The sequence below is a fragment of the Penaeus chinensis genome, chromosome 12, assembly GCF_019202785.1.
Source record: "Penaeus chinensis breed Huanghai No. 1 chromosome 12, ASM1920278v2, whole genome shotgun sequence".
NCBI classification, from domain to species: domain Eukaryota; kingdom Metazoa; phylum Arthropoda; class Malacostraca; order Decapoda; family Penaeidae; genus Penaeus; species Penaeus chinensis.
The window spans coordinates 40,990,484-41,012,789 of record NC_061830.1 but is presented as its reverse complement, the minus strand read 5'-3'; the positions used below and the strand labels follow the sequence as shown (position 1 = coordinate 41,012,789).

Genomic DNA, 22,306 nt, shown 5'->3' with positions numbered 1-22,306 from the left:
AGAGAGAGAGAGAGAGAGAGAGAGAGAGAGAGATAGAGGGATAGAGAGAGTAAGAAAGCAAGAGAGTGAGAAAGCGAGAGAGTGAGAAAGCGAGAGAGTGAAAAGCGAGAGAGTGAGAAAGCGAGAGAGTGAGAAAGCGAGAGAGTGAGAAAGCGAGAGAGTGAGAAAGCGAGAGAGTGAAAAGCGAGAGAGTGAAAAGCGAGAGAGTGAGAAAGCGAGAGAGTGCGAAAGCGAGAGAGTGAGTGAGAAAGCGAGAGAGAGAGGGAGAGAGAGAGAGAGAGAGAGAGAGAGAGAGAGAGAGAGAGAGAGAGAGAGAGAGAGAGAGAGAGAGAGAGAGAGAGAGAGAGAGAGGGAGGGAGGGAGCAGGAAGAAGGTAAAAAGAAGAGTTAATACTGGGGTCTTATTTTCGATAGATGAGAAACGGACGCAACTGGACAAAAAGACACAGTATAGCGGAAAAGGCTGTAAAAAAAAAAAAAAACCAATCAAATAATGAAATCACCGTTCGGTAATGATCGAGCTTGGACAGAAAGACACGGAAAATGCTGTAAAAAAAGACCTTAAAGAAAAGAAATAGTAGAAACAAATATAAAATCATCGTTCAGTAATAACCGGGCATGGACAGAAACAGACAACAGCGAAAAAACTGTAAAAAAAACTACTTACAAAAGAAATGATATAACTAAATATAAAATCACCGTTCCGTTGTGATCGAGCATGGACGGAAAGACACAGAAATAGGCGATTGTCACGCTGTCGGAACCAGCCACGGCGTGTTACCAAATCACCCTCGCCTTCCCCCGCCCACGAGTCCGCTGTTATCTCGATATGCCGTGTTATTCCTTTACTATTGTTTGTTTGTGTTGTTTAGTTTTACATTGTATTCGTGTTTTTTTTATCATTAGAGCTAATTGTTTTGTTTCCGAATTCGTGAAGCTGTTCAAATTCGGGAAGTATGAAGGGTTATAGCTATAGCATATAGGAATGAATATAAGCGTGGCTTTCATCTTCAGTAATCGTCAGTCGGAATGAATTCTCATCGCCGCGGAGTTTGCTAAAGAGTTCGAAACGAGCTTTCGCATCACTCCGCGGTCCTGGGAGTGCGGAGGGGCGGAGGTGCAGGCGGCCGAGGCATGTATGGCGGCGCACAGCATGGCGGGGCTGCTAAGTCATCCTGTTCAGCTTCCAGCGCTTCAAGGTCAACGCCACCTGCCCGGTCCAGCCTTACCTGGCGAACCCAGTCCTCACCTACCGACTCACCTGGCGAACCTGCTCCCCGCCCGACCGACTCACCTGTCTCCTCGCCCCGCACAGTCACCCGCAGACGACCATCGCGTTGGTATGTCTCGGGTGGTCGGTTATCGGTCTGTTTTGGCCTCGGGTCGCTAAACAAGCGGCCGCTCTCTCTGTACTGGCTGCCGCGGAGGTGATCGACAGGTCGCGCTTAAGACGCAGTCTGTCTTGTTTGAAAGCGGCGGAGTCGAGGTTTCGGGATTATTCCCTCGGTGTAAAATCGAGTTACTAATAATACACAGAGAGAGAGAGAGAGAGAGAGAGAGAGAGAGAGAGAGAGAGAGAGAGAAAGAGAGAGAGAGAGAGAGAGAGAGAGAGAGAGAGAGAGAGAGAGAGAGAGAGAGAGAGAGAGAGAGAGAGAGAGAGAGAGAGAGAGAGAGAGAGAGAGAGAGAGAAAGAGAGAGAGAGAGAGAATAGAATAACCCTCCAGGTTCCCATCGCCGCAGAGTCAACCAGCTTTTGCCTTCAAGCTACTCCCAAATCTCGGGCTCAGGCAAAGCGGCGATCGAGTCCTTCGTCCCGGCGGCAGCGGTGAGCGTCCTTGCACTGTTGCCAGAATGATGCACTCTCCATGCCACCAGGCGTGACGTGCACTCGGCTGCAGGCGGCGTTAATTGGTGGCCACTCGGGAGATGATTTATAGATATAATTAACGGTCTCGTTTGAAGCACAACTCTCGACTGGTGTTTTACGGTGTGAGTGCCGAGGCAGTTTATCAGGAGTCGTCTCAGTGGCGTTGAGGAATGAAATGTTTTCTACGATATGGATTTGCGAAACATGACGTTGACGGGAGCAGACATGTAGAGTCATTTCAGAACTGTTGGCGAGTTTGATTGAAGTGCGGGAGCTGTTGGAGGAAGCGTAAGTCCCCAGCTGAAAGAGTACCGCGAATGTTGACCCTTCCACTTTGGATACACTTGAGGCCTCTAAGCGAACCACTTAACACCTTGTACACCTTTATTTAACGCCTCTTCCTGCCGTCGGCGCCGCGTGGGAGGTCGGGGCAGGTATGGCCGACGCGGACGGGGCGATCGGGAGGGCGGGGCGGCAGGCGATTTGTCTCCCAACTCGGCAGCCTCGTCCATCGTACACGGTGATTGATTCGGGGAACGCGGGGCGCAGTAGGCCGTGGTGTGGCAGCAAGTACGAGTCCGAATAGCCTCTGGGGGGAGGGGGGGGAGGTGCGGGAGCGACCACAAGCAGATGGAGATAAATGGCTGGCGTAATGTGTGTGATCTGTGACTGCGCACCGTTTTGTTCCGTGCCCTGAGCGTGTTCGAGAGCGGTCGAGTGGCAATATTAAAAGTTAAATATTGTTTTTCGTTGTATTGAGTAATGACTATTCACCAATACAACTGGGCGCTTTCGCACATAAATCACACGCGTACTTGGGCGCCCGAACATACACACGCACACATAAAGAGTTACATGTACGCTTAGACAGCACACACAAACTACAGAAGAGAGAGAGAGAGAGAGAGAGAGAGAGAGAGAGAGAGAGAGAGAGAGAGAGAGAGAGAGAGAGAGAGAGAGAGAGAGAGAGAGAGAGAGAGGGGGAGAGAGAGAGAGAGAGAGAGAGAGGGGGAGAGAGAGAGAGGGTGTGAGTGAGTGAGGGTGGGAGGGAGGGAGGAGGAAATAGGGAAAGACAAAGACAAAAACAGAAACAGAGACAGATAGATAGATAGATAGATAGATAGATAGATAAGTCAATACAGACAGACAGACAAAGAAGAATCCGTTAGAATAGGCGTCTATAATAACCCCATGCGGACTTATTCATGCTAGATCATGTTTGCATAAGGGTCGGAGAATGCATTTGCATAGAAATGAAACCAATTCTCCTTCAGGGGCCGACAGTAATCCTTAATTGAATATCACGATTACTGTGATGCTGTGTTGAAGGGGGCGAGGCAGCGAGCGGGGCGGGGGTTGGGTAGGGGGGGCATGGGGTATGCGGTGGAAGGGGTATTGAAGGGGGAGGGTGCGAGGAGTACGTGGGGGGAGGGCCATAGGGGAAGGGGTAATGAGGGGTTGGGGCCACGGGCTGGTTAGGGGAGAGGGGGAAGGAGCGTGTGCTTGAGCTTCCTGGAAGAGACGAGTCGGAATTGCTTGCTTGTTTGCTGGTGGTGGGGGTGGGGGTGGGGGTGAGGGTAGAGAAAGGCAGGGGAAGGGGATGGGGCAGGGAAGGGGAAAGAGAATTGGAGGGGGAAAGGGGAGAGGAAATATAAGGAGAAAAGGGAGAGAAGGGGAAGGAGAGGGTGATGGGGGCAGGGAAGGGGAAGGGGAAGGGAGAATGGAGGAATTTAGGTTTCGTGGCAAGACGGATAGGTAGGTAGGGCGGTGCGGATAAAAGAGATATATTGCATTACAGTCACTTTCTCTTCACGAAACATTAACACTGGAGACCACTTATAAAAAAAACTAGAAAATACAAATCATCTTCACAGGCTGCCTTGTCTTCGCTGAAAATAACGAGCACCATTGTAGAGAGAAGACGTCACATACAGGATGACAAGACAAAGCGATAAAACAAGAAAATAAATATGGTAAGAACGGAAGACCTCTTTATACTGAAGTTGCAACGGGGGGGGGGGGGGGGACGAAAACTTTTAAAATACTGAGAATCGAGGGACCTCTGTCAACTGAAGATTTCGCGTAGGTGATGGTGAAATACAGTTCGGAGATGAAATCTAGTGATAAGTGAGCATAATAGCTTGACATTCTCCAGTGTCGATGGGGCTTCGAGTGGAAAGCCAGGGAAGCAATAGAAAAAAGTGCGTCTTGATGGGAACTCGGAGGAGGGCGAGGGAACAAAAGCGATTGAGAGGGACAATGCATAAGGCTAAGTGGAAGGAAGGACGCGGGAATTCAAGGATAGTGAGGCCAGGGAGAGCGGGAGAGTAAAAAGCATGCGAGAGGGGGAGGGGGTGGGGAAGGGGAAGGAGAAGGGGAGGGAGGAAGGAAGAGAGTGAGTGAGCGTCAGTCAGTCAGTCAGTCAGTCAGTCAGTCAGTCAGTCAGTCAGTCAGTCAGTCAGTCAGTCAGTCAGTCAGTCAGTCAGTCAGTCAGTCAGTCAGTCAGACAGTCACTCACTCACTCACTCACTCACCCACTCAGTGCGTCAGTCAGTCACGCAGTCAGAAAGAGAAAGAGAGAAAGAAAACAAATAAATTAAGGAAAGAGAAGGAGACCTGCAAGACGGCCAGAAGCGCTGGAGGCCGAATCATATTGTCTTGATGATCAATTTCTCGAGGAGACGGTCATAAAGGCCAACACTAGGGCCATCTGAAGGGCTCTTTGACCCGTAAGGACTTTTGTATGCGTGGGAGTGTCTCCAAAGTGGACATGAGGAATACACAATGGCGCTGAGCGTAGCCGGGGAAGCGTGCGTCTGGTCGGAGTGTCTTATCGGATGCGGGAGCTGTAGCTTATCGCTCTTATTAGATTAGGGATGGATTGATAAAGCTGTTTTTTGAGGGCAGGTGGTATGCGTAGACTGATTTTCGTTTGTTAGTTTATATATATATTTGTTTTCATTTTTTAGGGAGAAGGGTATTTCATATTCTCTTGGATAAGAACAGGGATTTTATTATAGAGAGATTGAGAGAAGAGTGGGGATTAAGGAATAGTGATAGGAAGAGGATGATTTAAAGGAAGAGGGAGAGGGAGGGAGAGGGGGAGGCAGAGAGAGAGAGAGAGAGAGAGAGAGAGAGAGAGAGAGAGAGAGAGAGAGAGAGAGAGAGAGAGAGAGAGAGAGAGAGAGAGAGAGAGAGAGAGAGAAAGAGGGAGAGAGAGAGCGAGAAAGAGGGAGAGAGAGAGAGGGGGGGGGGGGAGGGAAGGAGAAAGAGAGAAAGGGAGAGAGAAGTGCTCTTGTTTTGGCCTCTCTGTTCAGCCGCGTCCCTCGTACCCGGATGCAGGAGCCATGGGCGATCTCGCTTCGAATTCTCGCATCGCAAATTCTCACTTCCGTCACTGTTAAGGATTTTTTTTTCTTGCGGTCGAATGGCGTAATTTGCATGTTGGGTTTGGTTTTCAATTATATATATATATGTATTTTTTTTTTTTTTTTTGGGGGGGGGATTGTTAGAGTTTTTTTTTTCTCATCCCCGTTTTGTTTATTTCCATCGTCGCTTTTTTATCTTTGATATATATATACATATAAGCCACATTTGTTCTTTTTCTTTCCTCCTCCCCCCTCCCCATTATCCTCTCCTCCTCCTACCCTCTCCTCCTCCTCCTCCCCCCCCTCCTTCCCTCCTTCCCTCCTTCTCCCCTCCTCCTCCTTCCCTCCTTCTCCCCCTCCCCCTACCCTCTCTTTCTCCTCCTCCTCCTCCTCCTTCTCCTCCTTCTCCTTCTCCTCCTCCTCCTCCTCCTCCTCCTCCTCCTCCTCCTCCTCCTCCTCCTCCTTCCTTCCTTCCTCCCCCTCCTCCTAACTCTCCTTCTCCCCCCCCTCCTCCTTCCCTCCTTCTCCCCCGCCTTCTAACTCCCCTTCTCCATCCCTTCTCCTTTCCCTCCTTCTCCCCCTTACCCTTTCCTTCCCCCTCTTTCCCCTTCCCCTCCTTCTCCTCCCCTTCCCCTTCCCTTCCACCCTCGTGAATATCATGGCGCTGCTGACGATAATTGCAAAGGAATATAGATGATAACGGTCGATATAGAAAGGAACCGGATTATAACCGCCATAGAACTGTCAAATTACGTAATTGGATTAAAATGTATCCGAACGCCATTGTTTTTTTGTTTTTTTTAATTTTATCATCGAAAAAAGTTCATTCATTCCGAAGTGGATTTATTTTCGCGTTAACATCCGCTTGGATCCGGATTCCGCCGCTGCAGTGACATCTCCATTTCTCCCCCAACGATAATTGTGAGAAGAGAAACGTGTTATTAAAGGTTAAGGGTCGTGTATTGTGAGCTCTGAGGAAAGGAGAAATGAAAGCGAGGGGATTCGGACGCGGCGGCGAGGCGGTTGGCCAGTGTTTGCGTAACCATTTTCTTTCGTTGTTATTGTTGTTGTTGTTGTTGTTGTTGTTCTTATTCGTTCTTCTTCTTGTTCTTGTTTTTCTTTCTACTCCTTCTTCTCCTCTTTCTCCTCTTTCTTCTCCTGTTCCTCCTCCTCCTCCTCCTCCCCTCCTCCTCCTCCTCCTCCTCCTCCTCCTCCTCCTCCTCCTCCTCCTCCTCCTCCTCCTCCTCCTCCTCCTCCTCCTCCTCCTCCTTCCTCTTCTTCTTTCCGGTCTGCTGTTTTGAAGGTTTGTTTTGATTTTGGATTAAGTTTTGTTGATGTTCATTATCACTAATGATAATAGTAATATCGTCATTTGTTTTTATATCATCACCATCACATCATCATCATTATTATTATCATTATTATCACCATCATCACCAACGATTTTATCACCATCATCATCACCATCACCACCATCACATCATTATTATCACCATCATCACCAACGATTTTATCACCATCATCATCACCATCACCATCACCATCGCAGTCACATCATCAGTATCATCATCATCATCATCATCGCCATCACTGTTATCAAATATTTGATTTATACAACTGGGGTCTTGATTGCTGTTTACTCGGTGTTTTGTTATTAATGACTATAGGTTATATTCACTGAACCTGTATTTATACTCACCGTCCCTTAGCTTAATAATAGCTTCTGATTGTGACGTGTTTTTTATTATATACAATCTAGTTATATCTTTTAAAATTCGTTTTTTTTTATTTTATTATAGCTTCGTGGTCTAGGCATATTTTGTCGTGTTGTTTGTCAGGGAAGGGATCTAGGAAATGGCTAACAGCGTGACTGTCCGTTTAGCATGTCACTTGGCTAAGTAGCGTGACAGTGACCGGCAAAAAAGTGGTTCCGTGACATTTTATTTGTCATCGTCATGTGAGTTTAGCGAGTGCATGCATGAAAGGCCAAACAAAAGAAAAAAATTGCACACGTTAAACTGAAGATTCTCAAGATTTGATAAATGTTGGGTACATAGTTCTCTCTCTCTCGTTTTATATATATAAATATGTTTTTTTTACCACGGGATTTATTTATTTCTTCTCATATTTCCCCGTCCGTTATCGTTATCACTGGTTTTCGTAAAAAAAACACCTTGTTGCCATACTCACGGAGTATAATTTTTTCTTTTTTTTTCGCATGTGTGACGTCTCCTCGTTCTGGCATAAGTGAGGTTCAGTGTCTGCTTTAAGTTGCTTGCTTGCCTCGCCAGCCACATACAAAGGCGCTTGTGCTCGTGACTGCGCCATTGGAGTGATTGCTCTATTTGCGGCAAGGAGCTTTAGCCGGTGATTTTTCATTATTTTCTCTTTTTCTACATCATCATTCTGGGTTGTTTGAGATAGGTGGGGTCGGGTGTGTTTGCCGGAATGGTGTGCGAAGATTTACCTTTTTTTTATATAGTGTTTTGGTATCTCTATTTACTTGTTTATTTATCTGTCTGTTTATTTAACGATTTATTCATTTGTATGGATATTTCCGCTTCATATCGCTCATTGTAATTCATTTCATAACCGCATGTCTTATCTCTGAACACTCGATAGAATATTTGAACTTCAAAAAAAATAACGAAAGTTAGTACCAAATTTACTTTATCATAACATTCGATAAACTAATTTGAATAAAAAAGATAACACAAATCCGTCCCATAGAACATAGCCGGAAATGTTAACCGAACATTTATTATAAATTAAAAAAAAAATGTTAGTCCCAAGTTATATGAAATAGAGAATTCCTGGAAATGTTAACCGAGCATTTGTTATCGTATCACTGGGCGAAATATATTTCACGCACAAGCGAGGACATCACAAGCAGTCGAGGCGATATCAGACGCACGTTCAGGCAGCCTTGTTAGATTCAGAATGGGAAAGGTATTTTGTGGGGAGAATTCCGCGTCGTCGATTTTATTAGTGGATAGTCTCCATTCTGCGTTTGTTTGTTTCTTGTTCTGTATCTATAATTGTCTGTCTGTTTATCTGTCTGTCTGTCTGTCTGTCTATATTCATCTGTATATATATATATATATATATACATACATACATATATACACACATATATACATACATGTACATACAATGTAAGTATATTTGTGAATATAGCCTGCATAAGTCTATATATGTAGATATGCGGATTATATACATATGTACATAAAGATCCATCCATCTACTTTCTCACTCTCGTTCTCTCTCTCTCTCTCTCTCTCTCTCTCTCTCTCTCTCTCTATATATATATATATATATATATATATATATATATATATATATATATATATATAGATGTATACATATATATGCATATAGATAGATAGATAGATAGACAGACAGTTGTATCTAATGTATCTAATACAAACACAGATATAGATACAGATATTTGTCACACGCATGACACACATATACAAGCCTCTATGACCCTGGTTTTACCCACCTATTCTTCCACACCGCTTTATTACTGTATTTATTTAGGTACCGTGCTGCCCATATATACTTATTTATCATTCTATTTGGCCGTCAGTCTTTCTTCGGTGAAGCAGTTACATGTTTATCTGTATGTCTATCTCCCGTAATGGTTTGTGTATTGATTCGTCTATCCGTCTGACTACTCACACTTACAAGCCGGGTGATCCTCCTCTCTCCTCCTCGTCTGTTCTCTTTCTGTTCCTTTCCCTTCTTTCTTCTTTCTTCCCTTTCTATCTTTGTCCTCCTGTACATCTGATATCCTTCATCTTCTCTTCACTGTCCCTTATCTTCTTCACTATCCATTATCTTCTCCTCTATCCATTCTCTTCTTCTCTATCCATCATCTTCTCCTCTATCACTCTTTTTCTCCTCTATCCATCTTCTCCTCTATCTATCTTCTCCTCTGTCCATCTTTTCCTCTATCCACCCTCTTCTCTACACTACATCCCATTTCCCCATCTTGCCTTCCCCTTCCCCATCTCCTTCCCTTCCCCTTCCCCCATATCTATCCTTTTCCTTTTCCATATCAAACTCCCTTCCATCCGCACTTCCTACCCCCCCTTCCCCCCCTCCCCTATCCATTGCAGGCCAGGTCGGCAGGTCGTCGCCCTTCCACCCCGTCGCGTAAGCAGGATCTGCCCAATTTCCTGCTGGAGGCCTGGGCGTTTCGGCTGCAAACTTCGTGCTAACTTGCGCTTCCGTCGTCCTCTGGTGCTGGGATTGGCGTTTGAGGGTGACGTTCGAGGGTGGCGTTCGAGGGTGACGTTCGAGGGTGACGTTCGAGGGTGGCGTTCGAGGGTGACGTTCGAGGTTGACGTTCGAGGGTGGGTTTTGAAGGTCATGGTTTCGAGTTAGAGAGGGAGGGAAGAAGGAATGGGTGGGAGAGAGGGGGTGGGGGGCAATAGAGGGGGAAGGAGAGTAGGTGGGAGGGAGAGAGGGAAGGGGAAGAGAGGAGGGAGGGAGGGAGAGCAGTAATAGTTTTTAGTAGTTGTAGTAATAATAGTAGTACTATTGGGTTGCTGTAGTAGATGTGAGTGGAAGTCGTGGGTTAAGCAAGCTGGCGTGGGCGTGTCTGGCAGCCGGGGGGGGGGGCGGGGCAACGAAGATTTTGATAGAGGCCTTGTATGGGTTATTGGTAAACAGTTGACTCACATAAGACTTCTAATGAGTTTTAGATTTCCATGGTAACAGACCAGAGAGGATCTGTTAATACGACAATTAACATATTTTTTTTTTTCTTTTTAGTGCACTTTTCTAATTTCAACACATTTACCGTATCTTAATGACTAATCCAGATATATGTCTTAAAGAATGGAGAGAATGATAAAAAAAATATCGTCATGGCATTAAATATGAACGGAAAATGGGAGAAGGATATGGGAGAGGGGGAGGGAGAAAGAGAGGGAGAGGAGGAGGGAGACAAAACAAAAAGCGATAAGTGTAGATATCCCCATGGCATTAAAAATACGAATGAAAATTGAAAGGAAGATGAAACGTGACACTCGCTCACATGGCTTTCCATTACGCTGTTATTAGGACTCGGGTAATGTCGAACTGCGCGAGCATGGAGGAGCAGCTCCGGGAGGGAGAGCGGACAGGAGCAGCTGCACCAACAAGCTCGAGTCGGACAGAACAAGCAGCCGTCTGTTCTTATCTTGAAGGATTTCCTCTGCGGGCGTGAGGGCTCGGCGCGGGCGAGAGAGAGAGAGAGAGAGAGAGAGAGAGAGAGAGAGAGAGAGAGAGAGAGAGAGAGAGAGAGAGAGAGAGAGAGAGAGAGAGAGAGAGAAAGAGAGAGGCGCCCGCGTTCCCACCCTACCGAGACTCCTCTTGCTCGGACGCCATATTTTTCTTCTCTTTCTTTTCTTGTTCCGTTCTTGCGAGTTGCGATTGAAGGCAAGGGGGGATGGGGAGAGGGTAGATGTCTCCTCCTCCACCTCCTCTCCCTTCTCTCTTCCTCTCCTCCTTGTCCTCCCTCTTCGCCAGGAAACGCGCTGCATGCTTCTTGCTGTTTCTGAGGGATTTCTGTCTAGCCTTGCTTTTTTAATGGCGACTTCGGGTCGACTCCTGCTCATCGTCAGCTGATTCGTGCCGTTTTTGTTTTTCTCTTTCTCTCTTTCTTCTTTTTTTCACGTTGACGTTCTGCTGTCGACTCGTGAGGATTCCCGAATGTTCATAGAAATGTTTTTAAAAATCGTAGTTAGACTTTTTTTTTTAGAATCATTTTCAGCAGTTTGCTCGTCGTGCGGTGAGAATTAGCGAGCGTTGGTGTCACAGGTGTGCGAACACTGAAGGCTTGCCATAGGCCTATCGGCTTTGGACTTTTCACGCCAGGCTTCCGTTCTACGTAGAGATGCAGCAGACCGGCAAAAGATCGAAACTTAGGCCTACTTGTCTTTTCTAATCAGGTGTGCCAGGATGTTTCCCTCTCAGTAGCTTGTTTGTATTTATTTGATTATATTTTTTGCTCGTATGTGAATGATTTGTTTGAAAGCCTGGTCATATCCGTTGAGAGAGATAAGTCTTTCCTCTCGTGAGAACCTACGTAAAATATGAGTGTAAGAGGCCATGTTAGATCCGCAGCATCTCTGTGAATATGTGTCCAAAGAAATGTAAATGAATGCCCCGAAAATGACCTGCTTTTCGGATAACTGTCGATCTGTTTATGCCGCGGATGTAATGTAAGATGGACGGCGAGGGGGAGGATTAGTCAGTGCCATTAGGAATGGTGCCTTGGGTAAATAGGCAGGGTCACCGTTTCCCTCATGGGATATGTTGGGTAAGCGCTAGGTAGGAATGGGCAAGTAGGGAAGGAGAGAGGCAAAAACAGTATTTCTTCGTGGATTTGTTGGGTAAATGCTAGGTAGGAATGGGCAAGTGGGGAAGGAGACGGAAACAAATAGAAGACTTACCGATTGACTGGCTAATTGACATGGATAATGCATATGAACTCTTTCAGTCAGTCATATAATCAGGGGAGCAGATAGAGAGACTATTAGACAGACAGACAGAGGGAGACAGTAGGTAAGAAATACTATATAAAAGAGAGAAAAAAAGTGAGAGAAAAGAGCGAGGGAAAACGTGTACAGTTGGATCAAGAAAAAAGGACATGGATTTTATTGTTGAAAAAAAAATGTTTTCGTTGTGATTTTATTTCATCCAGAAGAGACATTCATTAGGAGAGGAGTCTGGGGTCTCTTGTTTATAGACCGATATATACACTGTCTCTGCAAATAATGCGTAATCAGATATTATAAACAGAAACAGACGGCTGAAACTCCTGTGAAAGAGGGAGACGAGGAGAAACGTAAAGAAAACAAGAGAGGGACGATGGATAGGAAATAAAATAGAATCAAGGAGAAAGAGAGAAAAGAAGGAAAGTAGAAGCAACAGAAAGTAAAGAGAACGGAAAAGGAGACTGGAGAGTAAAAATAGTAGAGTTAAGGAGAAAGAGAGAGAAGGAAGAAAATAGAAACAACAGAAAATACAGAGAACAAGAAAGGAAACAGAGACACGAGTTAAGGAGAAAGAGACAGACTAAAGAAAGCAGAAACAACAGAAAATAAGATAAACAGAGGAGGAGACGGCGAGCGAAGACAGGTTCATTGATAATCTCGCTCCACGTTTACCGGAATTTACGCATGCTTAGTCAGCGCAGGAGATGCTCAGGTGAGCCGCAGTTCACATCCGACGGAGCTGCGCGGAGGTACGAGGGGGGGGGGGCGAGTGGGGCGCCTTTGATTCGCTTTTGAAAGGAAGAGCTTAAAAAAGAGAGAGAGAATGAGAGGGAAGAGGGAGAGAGAATGAGAGGAAAGAGGGAAAGAGAGTGAGAGAAAAGAGGAAGAGAATGAGAGGAAAGAGGGAAAGAGAGTGAGAGAAAAGAGGAAGAGAATGAGAGGAAAGAGGGAAAGAGAATGAGAGGAAAAAGGGAAAGAGAATGAGAGAAAAGAGGAAAAGAGAATGAGATGAAAGAGGGAAAGAGAATGAGAGGAAAGAGGGAGGGAGGAAGTGCATAGCCGAATGGGGCACCTTTGGTTCGTCTTTTGATTATTTAACTTTATTATTATTGTTGTTATTATATTATTATTATTATTATTATTATTATTATCATCATCATTACTATAATAATACTAGTTATTATTATTAATGTTATTATTATTATTATTATTATTATTATTATTATCATTATCACCATCATTATTATTATTATTATTGTTATTGTTATTATCATTGTTATTATATATATATGTGTATATATATGTATATATATATATATATATATATATATATATATATATATATATATATATATATATCAACACAGTGTTGCGGCGTCCAGGATTCATTGGCGAAATTATTTTTTGAGATGATTAGTGCCTTATATTACAGGTGTGTAGATATTCGTAAACAGGTATAGAAAAAGATATATTTTGAGCTGAAAAATTATTCTAAGAAGTTGAGATTAATCGAATAATCAAAACTTTAAACATAAATTCTTGTATCGGCAGTTTATAGTAACCTCGCAGTGCATTGAAAAAGCAAGATATTTAATCACTCAAAATTATTCACAAGAAATGGGTTAATTATGAACACATGCGATCCTGGCCTAAACAGGGTGTGATGACGGTAAGGTAAATATTAACATTGTGGGGATAAAGATGTAAATTACGAGGGAATAGGGTTGGGAACAAGCTTGGATAACTCTCTAATTTGCTGATCGTTTTATTATACACCGATTTGAATAGCTCTTTAAACTAAAATGCCTCCATAAAAAAAAAAAGTAAAAGAAGAGGATCCAGACCCTTTAGCGGATGGGCGAGACGTGGGATCAGGTCAGGGCCATGGGGTTCAACCCTCTACCGCGCTGCCGTTGCGTTATTTACTTGTATAGAGGAGAAGAGGAAGAGTATAAATGATGCGAAGAAATTATGGAAGACGGCGGGGAACTATTTTTAGAAAGCGAGTAATCTGCTCAGCGCCAGCACTTGGTGGAATGAGCGAGTGGATCAGCGTAATCCAGGTAGGGAGGAGGGGGGGGGGGGGGAGGAGAGAGAGAGAGAGAGAGAGAGAGAGAGAGAGAGAGAGAGAGAGAGAGAGAGAGAGAGAGAGAGAGCGAGCGAGAGAGAGCGAGAGAGCGAGAGAGCGAGAGAGCGAGAGAGCGAGAGAGAGCGAGCGAGAGAGAGCGAGAGAGAGAGAGAGAGAGAGAGAGAGAGAGAGAGAGAGAGAGAGAGAGAGAGAGAAGCGAAAGATATTTTTACTGCGCAGACTCAGACCTCAGAGCGGAAGCAAGACGCACACATACACACACTCCGACCCACACACACACAATCCCTCATCTTCGAAAACTGCTGAGTTCATACACCCTTGCAACACGTTTTCACTCACCCCAATCTACCTACGGTGCTCTTTAACCCGCGAGAGTATTATGCTGATACATGCCTTCAATCCCAACGCCCCGCTCCCATGCAATTTAATATTTATAGAAGCTCAAGCTCGCCCACACACACACACACACGGGCACACAAACTCTGCGTAAAATGACTATAAAAAGAGCAACTTTGAAATGATTGTTTTCGGGTGGGCGCTGTAACCGAAGCGCGGATCCGCATGATTCAATTTTCTTTCGCGATTCGGAAACGCACTTGAAGCTTCGTTTCCCGTGGCGAAGGTGACATTGCTGATGGACTGTATGCATAGAGTTTAAATTGGATCCCGAGGCAGAAGGCCGCCCACGGGAAGTCCTTTTGACGGGATTTAGTTTTTTGTTTCATGTTTGTTTGTTAGTGTTTTTTTTGTGTGTGTGGTGGGGGGGTAAGGGAAGTTCTTAGGGATTATTTTTGATTGGTTTGCGCGCAGATATGTGTTCGTCTGTGCTTTTGGTTACGCATGTGCGCGCGTGTATGTAACGTTGTGTGTGTGTGTGTGTGTGTGTGTGAGTGCGTGTGGTCTACCATCCTGGGTGGCGACGGTGGAATAATAAATAGTGAGGAAGGGGAGAAGAGGGAAAAGGCAAGAGCGAAGAGGAGAAGCGGAAATAATGGATAAACGAGAAACAGGAAAGTTTACATTAGATTTGCATCAGCGAATGGAGAGGAAAGTACACACGTTCAGTAGTAAAATTAATAAAGGGAACGAACATGGACGCGTTGAAAGGACGAGTCATAACACGAGGAGAGAGAAAGATATTTTTTTCGAAAGGTGCTTAGAGTGAAAACAAACAGCGAACGGGAGGGAATACGACCAGATAACCACATGGAGAGCAAGAGAATAAAGAGGGAAGAAGATGTAAGTGGATAAAGAGGGGAAGAAAAGAGCCACTAACCAGGCGGGTATTTGGAGTGGGCTCGAGTGTGAGAGCTACTTTTTGGTTGTTTGTCCTCATAATGCAATTTGTTTGCTTTGTGTTATGGTGGTCCTTAAGCTTTTTGTTCGGAGGGCGTATCGAGTGCAGAGGGGGGGGGGGATCTGAGTGGACGGCAGTTTAGTATGGCGATCACGTACGCTCTTATGGCAGCCGCGTTGGTGGCGACATTGGCGTGGCAATTGAGCCGTGGCGTTTTTTTTTTTTTTTTTTTTTTTTTTTTTTTTTTTTTTTTTTTGTCTCAATTCGTCTAGGCATTGTGTGGGTTACTTTTCCTCGTTTTCACGTTTTAGCTGTTGATAAGACTGTGATAAAGAGGAAGATTATAGGTAGTGTGTTTCTCGGCCCGTTTTCACACTTTTAACTATTAACAAGACGGTGTGAAAGAAGTGAATATTATAACATAGAAAGTCTAGTATCGGTCTGCTGTCTTTTATTACATGATTTCGACCACGCCACACAGTAAACGAGCATCGCGGAAAGTCACGTAGTACCTATCACGAATCATGAACATCACGTTTTGTGCAATGCAGAGTTCAATTTCTCCTTCAAAGATGGATGTGTTATTCCTCGAAGCAGTGGCTGGACGGAGGGTTTTGGGGTGTTCTTGGAGTTAATGGAGTTACTGATGTAGTTTATGTGTATTATGTATATTTTGTAGTTACTATATGCAGTATATATTTTGCAATTATATTATATACCATATTTTGTAGTCGTACTATATATTCTTTTTTATATATATTGTTTATAGTTACTGTTTCTATGGTTATTGTTACTATAGTAACTTATATGTTTATGGATAATTTATAGTTACTGTTACTATAGCAGTTTATTTATTTAGTCATTAGAGGTAAATCACAAACTGACTCGAGAGATTGATAGAGAACTGGGGGAATGGGGAGGCAGGGAGAAAGGAAACTGTCGAAGGGAAGTGGGCTAAGTGAAGGTAAATAAAGTAAAGAGGTATATGTATTACCTGAGGCGAGAGATGCGATACTGATTTCATTACACGTGTGGCTAGGTCAGGTAATGACTTCAATTCAACAGATAATTAAGAATCTACCTAACGTTCCCCTTTCTTCCTTTCACAGGTAAGAGTCCCCTCGGCGTGGTGCGTTTGGCCTCCACGTGGCGCGGGGAAGCGGCTCTCACAGGGGTCGCACGTCTTGCCGCTGTGCTGGGTGATGTACTTGACTCGGGATTGCTGGTGCTGCCGGGAAGTTCCGCGTATTTGATGGCCTGATGTGCATTTTCACATCCATGCGCGCGAGCACACACACACACACACACACACACACACACACACACACACACACACACACACACACACACACACACACACACACACACACACACACACGGGGAAGAGGGGAGAGAAGCGAGGAGGGGAAGGGAGGGGAGGAAGGGGAGGAGAGGAGAGGAGAGGAGGGGAAGGGGAGGAGAGGAGAGGAGAGGAGAGGAGAGGAGAGGAGAGGAGAGGAGAGGAGAGGAGGGGAAGGGAGGAAAGGAGAGAAGAGGAGGGGGAGGAGGATAGGGAGGGGAAGGGAAGGGAAAGGGGAGGAGGGGAGGGAAGGGGAAAAGGATAAGGAGGGGAGGGAATGGGGAAGAAGGGAAGGGAAGGGATAGGGAGGGGAGCGAGGGAAGGGAGGGGGGAGGAAGGGAAGGGATAGGGAGGGGAGCGGGGGAAGGGAAGGGATAGGAAGGGAGGGGGGAGGGTTATTCACGTGGAGGCCTCACTCGCGCCTTTCAGCATCAGAGATGAGGAACATTTAGCGTAAACATTTTTGTGTTAGGCTCGTTCTTTCACTTTTCTTTATTATTTCAAGTCACTTTCTTATTTTAGTACCCCTTTTTCATTTTATCTCATTTTTCCTCGCCATGTTTATTCATATATTTTCCTCCCCTCGTCTCTTGCTCCTTACGTATACAAGGGATTAATAAAAGGAAAATTTTATACAACACATAGTATACATACTATGTACTATATTCTGAAATGTTATACAATAAACCCTTTTATAACATATCACACCAAATTGTACCGTATTTTTTTTCTTTACTTGCTTGCTTGGGTATTTTAGGGAACAAGCAAGCACAAATGTTTTATTTATTTGTTCTTCTTATTATTATTTTCTTGAGGGGGGGGGGGTTACATAGCCCCGCCCCTCTCAGAAAATGGTAGCTAAGTCTGTAGACGTGAATTTAGCAAAAAAAAAAAAAAAAAAAAGATTACCGAGTGTTAGCGCAGCTGTCGGCATCATTTAGCACGTGGATATGTATTTTGCTATCATCTTAAAACACCTGTGGGTTGGTCGAGCCGTTTCTAGTTTTTTTTCTGCTATGTACGTCTGTCAAACGTTTGGGGAACGTTACGAAAGACGCCGTGCCGTGTCTACCGTGCTTACGTCTTTGTTGGCGATTTACGTCAGTCGAACGTTGTTTCCCTTCCGTCAGACTGAAATCGTCTTATCGCAATCCTCCGGGTTCCTCGTCTCCCACGCCCTCCCTCGGCTTGATGTGACACTGAGCTGGGATGCCGTGTCTTTAGTGTCCCATATGTCCATCCACGGCGTTCTCTGTGTCCTGTCTGTCCGTTTGTGTGGCTCTCTTACGGCCCTTCTGCCCATCTCGGTCCTCTCCGTGTGTGTGTGTGTCTGTGTCTGTGTGGGAGTGTGTGTGTTTGTATTTTTGTTTGTTTATTTGTTTGTGTTTGTGAGAGTGAGTGAGACAGACAGACAAACAGAGGGAAAACAGCATAAGAAACAGACACAGAGAGACAACTATTAAGATTAATAGGAAGTAGTACGAATAAGAGTCAAATACCCACAAAAAAGGATAAAAAAAAACTTGTGAGAAATATAGACCGGCCAAAATAAGGAGCGACGGGGCACCTCCAGTTCCGGAGTGCCCCGGAGGAGTGCCCAAGAGTCGCGGATGGTGCCACTTCAGCGATGCCAATAAACTGTGGAGGATCAAGTGGTTCCGGACATATCAAAGAAGTGTTTTGTTTACTCGGGCAAATCTCCTCCTCCGGCCATGTGCTCGTGGGTCGGTGGTGCCCTTATGACGGTCGCCTCGTGCCCTCCCGTGCCCTCTCGTGCCCTCTCCTGACGGCGGGTTGAAGGAGTTGATTTAGGGATCGCGAAGAAGGGTAAATAAAGGAAGTAATTTATAGATTTGGGCGGATTTTTTTTTTTTTTTTTTTTTGGGGGGGGGTGAGATGGAAAGGGTGGCTGGCCTGATAGGATGGATGGCGGATGATGAGGTGATAGAGAAGAAGGTGGATGATGAGGGTGATAGAGAAGGTGGATGATGATGGTGATAGAGAAGAAGGTGGATGATGATGGTGAAAGAGAAGGTGGATGATGATGGTGAAAGAGAAGGCGGATGATTCACGCGAAACGACGGAGGGGAGAAGCAATTATTTAGAAATGTCCTGAAGTGATTAGTTAGTTTTGCTATTAAACCTAAAAATAGATCTAGTTTTTTTTGTACAAGTTTTACTTCTGTTTAAAAAAAAAATCTTGACTGGCTTTGCTACTATGAAACTTGAATAAATATCATGATTTACTACTACGAAACATTCTAAAAACAAACAAACAAGGTCAGTTCGCAACGACCTAGGAGAGATGCGAACAGAAACAGAGAAAAAGAGAGAGAAAAAAATACAGTGCATCTCGTACCCAAGACTGTTAGGGTTGATTTATGCTTTCCCCCCCTCTCCCCTCCCCCTCTCACCCTTCCCCTCGCCAGTGCCATTCGGGCTCTCGTCAGTGCCATGTCCTGTGAGAAACGTGCCTGGCGTCGAAATATACGAGTTTGAGATGAGAGATAATTACTTCGGTGATGTCTCAGCAAAGAGGGTGGTGAAGGTAGCTTGTCTCTGCCACTTTTCCCTCTCGCCCCCCCCCCCCCTCCGCCTCTCCGTCCCCCCCTCCCCCTCCCCCTCCGCCTCCCCGTCCCCCGTCCCGCTTAACCCCACTTCAGTGCAAGGGTTAAGTATAAACATTTTGTGGCTAGAGTTTCTCACGCATGAGCTTTTAGAGATATGCATATATCAATCGTGGTACATGTGCACATGCAGAGTCTGACACGCACACGAAAGAGCACCGGTGCAACATGTCTGCGCATTCCAATTCGCATTCATTACACATACAATAACATGCACGTAAATACGAACACACATACATACAAATAAGTGCGCGTGCGTGCAAACACGCACGCGCACACGCACGCGTGCACAGGTATGTACACCAAGCATGCACACGCACGCACACACACACGCATACACACACGCATACACACACGCATACACACATGCATACACACGCATACACACGCATACACACACGCATACACACACGCATACACACACGCACACACACACGCACACACACACGCACACACACACACGCACACACACACGCACACACACACACACACACACACACACACACACACACACACACACACACACACACACACACACACACACACACACAAACACAAACACAATAGAGGTGCGGCTGTCCATAAATCGAAGTCTTGGCACGGCTAATGCCACAGTGCCACCTTACCTCCCTTACCACCTCCCCCTTTTTCACCCCCCCCCCCCCTCATCAACTCCCAGACACTCCACCAACATTTTGTTGCTCATTAACAGCTTGTATAAGGTTGTCGACCCGCTTCTTGCGATGTGCCGAGGTGGGCGTGGCTTCCCTTTCTTCCCAGTGCCACCTCTTTGCAATGGGCGTGTCCTCCCAGTCCCACCTCTTTGCAATGGGCGTGTCCTCCCAGTCCCACCTCTTTGCAATGGGCGTGTCCTCCCAGTGCCATCTCTTTGCAATGGGCGTGTCCTCCCAGTGCCACCTCTTTGCAATGGCCGTGTCCTCCCAGTGCCACTTTTGGCGGTCGTGGTTTTGAAGGTCGGCAGTTCATGGCACGGCTCACGGGTCGGGTTTCTTAGGCCCCTTTTTCACTTTTATTCTCTGTTTCTTTATTTATGTTCGTCTGCTCATTCCTCCTTTCCTTCCTCTTTTCAGTCCTTCATTCCTTCTTCCTTTAATTTCTTCATTTATCCACTTCTTTCATTCACACGTTCATTTTTGTATATATTTTTTTTCATTGATTCTGACCATTTATTATGACGTAAAATTTGATTATATTTACAATTAGCATTAGTATTATTTCTGATTTTGATTTATTGACCAATTGGCATTTTTAGCTGTTCCAAATCCTCGTTGTTTGTACAATGACATGAATTATAAGAAACTAATCGTATTATCTTTTTTTAAATCATTATAGCTAGATGACTTATTCTGTTGCATCTTGTTGGTAGCATTCTTCAAGATTTATTCATTTTGATGCCTATAATAAATATATGATTGGTAGTTTGTGATGCAGCGTGTTGTGGCAGTCTTAACATTGGCGGGGCGTTTGCGATAAGATTGTTTGTAAATAAATGTAAGCTACGTGCAGTCCCCTCTCCTTCCAAGTAAACCGCCAGCTTCGCCTCTTGTAAGTGTTTCGGTTTTAAGAGTCAAAACAGCGGTTCACACATTGCCAGAGCTGAGTGGGGGACTGTTAAGCGGAGTGGGCTGTACTTGCCATTCCATACCTGGTGTATTTATTGTTTCCATTTGTCTGTCTGTCTGTCTTTGTTTCTGACTGTTTGTTTCTATGTCTCGGTCTCTCTCTCTCTCTCTCTCTCTCTCTCTCTCTCTCTCTCTCTCTCTCTCTCTCTCTCTCTCTCTCCCTCCCTCCCTCCCTCCCTCCCTCCCTCCCTCCCTCCCTCCCTCCCTCCCCCCCTCTCCCCCTCTCCCTCTTTCCCTCTTTCCCTCCCTCCCTCCGTCTCTCCATCTCCTTCCCTCTCTCACTATCTCTCATTCTCTCACCCACCCTCTCCCTCTCCATCTCCTTCTCCCAGCGTCGTACTTAAAGTCGCAATATTTCCGAGTCGCCTTTGCTCTCCACTTGAGCCAATTTCGCTGAGGAATGAGGCAGAAGCGCAATGTGAATGAGATATGAGTAACGCGAGATGAATATTACACGAGCTCCAGTCGTTCGTTCACATCCAGCTCGGTGGGATTGGCTTAACACGTCGCTCCCAGTCGGGATGCGTTGGGCTGTATATTTGTTTTTTGATGTTGTGAAACTAAGTACAGCTCACGGGCTTACATATAGATACTCACATTAACATATAAACTTATATGTTTATACTCATACATACTCACATGAATATATATAACCATATACTCATACCCATGGCAAATAAACATATACACATAAACACACAAACACTTAAACACGCAAACACTTAAACACACACACACACATAAACACACACACATAAACACACACACAAACACACACACACACACACACACACACACACACACACACACACACACACACACACACACACACACACACACACACACACACACACACACACACGGAGTCCTAGTAATGTTCTCGAATTGAACTTGATAAGACTGTTGGAGGCTGCTTGAGTTACGGCGTGGAAAATCAAATCGGAAGTTTACGAAATTGTAAGATTAACTAACTTACGTCTGAGGAATAGAATTCACTTTGAGTCTGATAAGCACTTTCATAGAAGTTGGAGCGTAGTGGGATTACGTGAGTAAATGTAATGGGAAAGAATGTTAATTGGATTTATATGTAATTTGTATATTACGATCTGATTTGCATATCTCTCGTCACGACATTTCTTACTAATGTAAATGTCGATATCAAGAGTCCGTTCCTTCGGGCCCACACTTTTCTCCTGCCTTTCCCTCGGGCCCACACTTTCTCGTAACTCCGTGTCCGTGAGTGGCTTAAAACTTAACCCGAGCGATTCTGGCCACAAATCCGCTCTGATGAAGTTCAGGTGTGCGTGAGTTCGTGACCGGGCGTGCGTTATCTTTTTGTATGTGTGTTTTTATAAGTATACTCGCGTGTGTTATGTGGAAGTTGGGCCGGATTACATAAGGGTTGGTGCAGTTGATAGGAAACATTACACGTTTTAAATCGCCAGTGCGTTTTTTTGATGTTTTATTTAATACATTCATTTATTATCATTATTATTTTTTACTTTTACTGATTGCCATTGTCGCCGCCAGATATTTTATTTTATTTACTTATTTATTATGATTATTATTTTTATTTTTTTTTACTTTCA

The 22,306-nt window shown here is 44.9% G+C and overlaps 1 protein-coding gene across 1 annotated transcript in view; it reads left to right on the top strand.

The window, feature by feature from the left end:
• The window catches only part of LOC125031036 (protein kinase C, brain isozyme-like), a 336,397-nt gene that overhangs the window by 31,092 nt on the left and 282,999 nt on the right, over positions 1–22,306 (top strand). The gene's annotated exons all lie outside the window — the stretch shown is intronic.